Below are 3,777 nucleotides of genomic sequence, written 5' to 3'. Positions count from 1 at the left end.
TCATCTGCATATCTGAGGTTATTAATGTTTCTCCCAGCAATCTTTCCAGCTTGGGCTTCTTCAAGCCCAGTGTTTCTCATGATATATGCTGCACATAAGTTAAATAAGCAGGGTGACAATATAGAGCCTTGACGTACTCCTTTTCCTATCCTATTTGGAACCAGTCTGTTGTTCCATGTCCAGTTCCAACTGTTGCTTCCTGACCTGTATATACGTTTCACAAGAGGCAGGTCAGATAGTCTGGTATTACCATCTCTTTCAGAATTTTCCACAGTTTGTTGTGATCTACACAGTCAAAGATTTGGCACAGTCAATAAAGCAGAAGTAGATGTTTTTCTGATATTCTCTTGCCTTTTTGATAATCCCATGGATGTTGGCAATTTGATCTCTGATTCCTCTGCCTTTTTAAAATCCAGCTGGAATATCTGGAAGTTCTTGGTTCATGTACTGTTGAAGCCTGGCTTGCAGAATGTTGAGCATTACTTTGCTAGTGTGAGATTGGTGCAATTGTGCAGTAGTTTGAACATTCTTTGTCACTGGCTTTCTTGGGATTGAAATTAAAACTGGCCTTTTCCAGTCCTGTGGCCACTGCTGAGTTTTCCAGCGTTGCTGGCATATTAAGTGCAGTACTTTCACAGCATTATCTTTTATGATTTGAAATAGCTCACCTGGAATTCTATCACCTCCACTAGCTGTGTTTGTAGTGATGTTTCCCAAGGCACACTTGACTTCACATTCCAGGATGTCTGGCTCTAGGTGAGTGATCACAACCTTGTCATTATCTGGATCATGAAGATCTTTTTTTTGCACAGTTCTTCTGTGTATTCTTGCCACCTCTTCTTAATATAATATTGTTTACTATCTAACTAAATGAGGTAGGATGTCAAATAATAATAAAATCTCATTCATACAGTAAGTAGCTATTCAGTGCCTGTTGTATTCTAAACTCTGCTTTTGACATTAGTAATATAAAGATGAATACAAGGCTGCTGATGAATTCTGTGCATTACTGAATTTGAATTTTAGTGGGGAAACTAATTGCATAAACAGATTATGACAGTGTAATGTGTGTATATGTGTATGTGTGTTTGGTATGAATACATAGTACAAAAGGAGAGCAGATAATTAGTGTCTAACTTTGGATAAAGGAAAGTAGAAGTAACTTGTTAGTTTCGAATCATAGGACTTCTCATTTGGTAAAATACAGCTAATAGCAACTTGAATTTATTAGTTGTTTTAAAGATAAAGCAGAAGCAAATAATGGAATACTTTTAGAATATGTAGAATAAAAAAAATAGAAATTACCATTCTATTTTTTCTCCAATTTGTCCTTCTAATGTAAAATTCAGTCTCGATGAAGACTTCTGCTTTTGGTTTTTAAGTTACAATCCATGTATATTACCACTGATCCTTTTCCCTCATTATGAAGGCTAGAGAATGAAATTTAATTAAACTGCTTCCTTCATTCAATAGTAGAATCTTGTCAGTTTAATTGACACTTGGTCAAAGCAATATTGACCTGATAAAATCAAATCTATTTCTAATCCCAGCAGTTAAAGCTTCCATCTTCTTTTAATGAAAGGACGTAAGACCACTTTCGGCTGCACATAAAATCAATGGCAAACATTAATAAATGAATTGGCATCCATTTTGTTGGATCTCATTTGTTTAACATTCTAATGTACTAATACATAAGTATATGGACTCCACTGTAGAATACTCATTCTCCATAGTCAGCTCCAAATACTCATTACTCGCTTATTCTCTTGTGCACACATGAACACCTGAAATACTATTAAATTTCACAGAATCACAAGTCCCATATTCTAAAATGTATATTTGCATCTTCAGCAGGAACTCCTGGAAATCCTTAAGAAGTGCACTTCTGTACAACTGAAAAGCACTCTCCTCTTACTGAGAGCAAGGGTTCATATGTGGTTGTTTTTTTTTTCTCTAAATTCTAGCATTTTTAATATCTAAACCATAGGGCCAATCATACATGGACACAAATTGGACCAACAGCATGGATACATACACAAGAGCACTATTTCTTGTTTAGTTAAACTGTGAAACACAAATTTAAATATTTACTTTGCTGTTTTCTAGCTATTTGGTCTTTGGCAAGTTCTTTAATCTCGCTGATCTTCAATTTTCTTAACTAAAAGTTATTATGGGATTTAAAAACTTAATGCATATAGTGTTGTTTAGGACAGTGCAGTAAACCAGAATAAAAAACTATTTTAGTTAAATAAAGGTACATAGGAGCTAATATCTGGGACTGGAAAGTAGAACCAAAGAGTCATAGAATCTAGAAAAACAAAGCCAGGACTAAGCAAATGAAAACCTGCCAACATATTTTGACCGTTTTTAAGGATCACGATCAGTTTAATGAGACTATTTTCAAGGTGGTTGAATATTATTAAAGCAGGACTTTGAAAAGATGTTGAACAAATAACTATCATTATTCCCTGCATTGTTTGCCTGAAAAGATGTCCTGCAACTGTGAATTTATTTCTTGTATTTTATGTAAAGAAGAAAGAGGTCATAGTATCTTTAATGTGAAAACCAAAAAATGTTGTCTTATAGTGTGCATCCTCAATGGGCAATCATTGGGTTAACACATGTCAAATATATTTTCAAACAAATATATTGTTAGATCTGCTGATTTATCCTTATCAAAAAAGTATATAGATAAAAAATGTTTTACTGTAGATGGGTAATTCCTTTTAAAGTATCGGTCTTATGCTTGTCTGATTCCTTTTTTTTTTAATTTTTATTTTTACTTTATTTTACTTTATAATACTGTATTGGTTTTGCCATACATTGACATGAATCCACCACGGGTGTACATTCCTTTTAAAGCATTGTTTATACAGGCCAAGGCATTTATTGTACTTTCATGTAACCTGGATAGAATTTAAGGGAAAACTCTGTTGTGAAAAGGATGCTAATCTCCAATGACCCTAAAATCAGAGTAGAGTCTTGCTGTGCAAAATCAATCTCTTGATGTAAGCATTTGGCTGAGTTTATACTGAAGAGTGGGATCACAGCAATTAAAGGCTTGTATTTCCTGGCAGAGAGACAAGCAAGGATAGATTTCCTCTGTTTTATGTTTGTGTTAATTTAACCTGTCAAAGTTAATCATCCTGTTGAAGAGCTGAAGCACCGCAATGTTGAGCACCAGTGAGCTGCCTTGTACTGTCCTTTTATTTCTATTTCTGCTGGAGATTTCCTGAGTGTCCTGTATTAAACCATTTGTCTCTTTCACTTTCCTTTTTTTTAATGGAATAATTAATAATCATCTTCTGTCTTAATGTATGATATGTTTGCTCACTGTAATAATTTTTAATAATATAAAACCTGAAGTTTTTTCTGTTTCCTGATTTTTTTTTTTTAATTATGAGGGAAAAGAAAAACAGGCTATGGATACAAAAGTTACTTGCTAAACGATGTATTTAACAAAGTTGGTATGTTTGTTGATTGACATTCAACATAGAACTGCTAGGAGAGGACAGTTTTTCTTCTAAGCATACATATTTGCAAAGAAGAAAAGATGTTTCACTGTGTATATGGGGCAGGGAAGGCTGTTCTTAAACCATTTCACTTCCTCACAGTAAGAGCAGGAGTTGGAGTCTCCCTTTATGTCCTGAGATATCCTTATATTAACAAAAGTGTTGACTGCCCTTCCTTTGGACATAATTCTGTTTGGTACTGAAGCCTATCAGTCTGTGTGGGAGAGAGCACTACTTGAAATACAAACACATCTATGATATGAAT

Source organism: Capricornis sumatraensis, chromosome 16 (assembly GCF_032405125.1).
Source record: "Capricornis sumatraensis isolate serow.1 chromosome 16, serow.2, whole genome shotgun sequence".
Classification (NCBI taxonomy): Eukaryota; Metazoa; Chordata; class Mammalia; order Artiodactyla; family Bovidae; genus Capricornis; species Capricornis sumatraensis.
Note: the sequence above shows the minus strand (reverse complement) of the source record.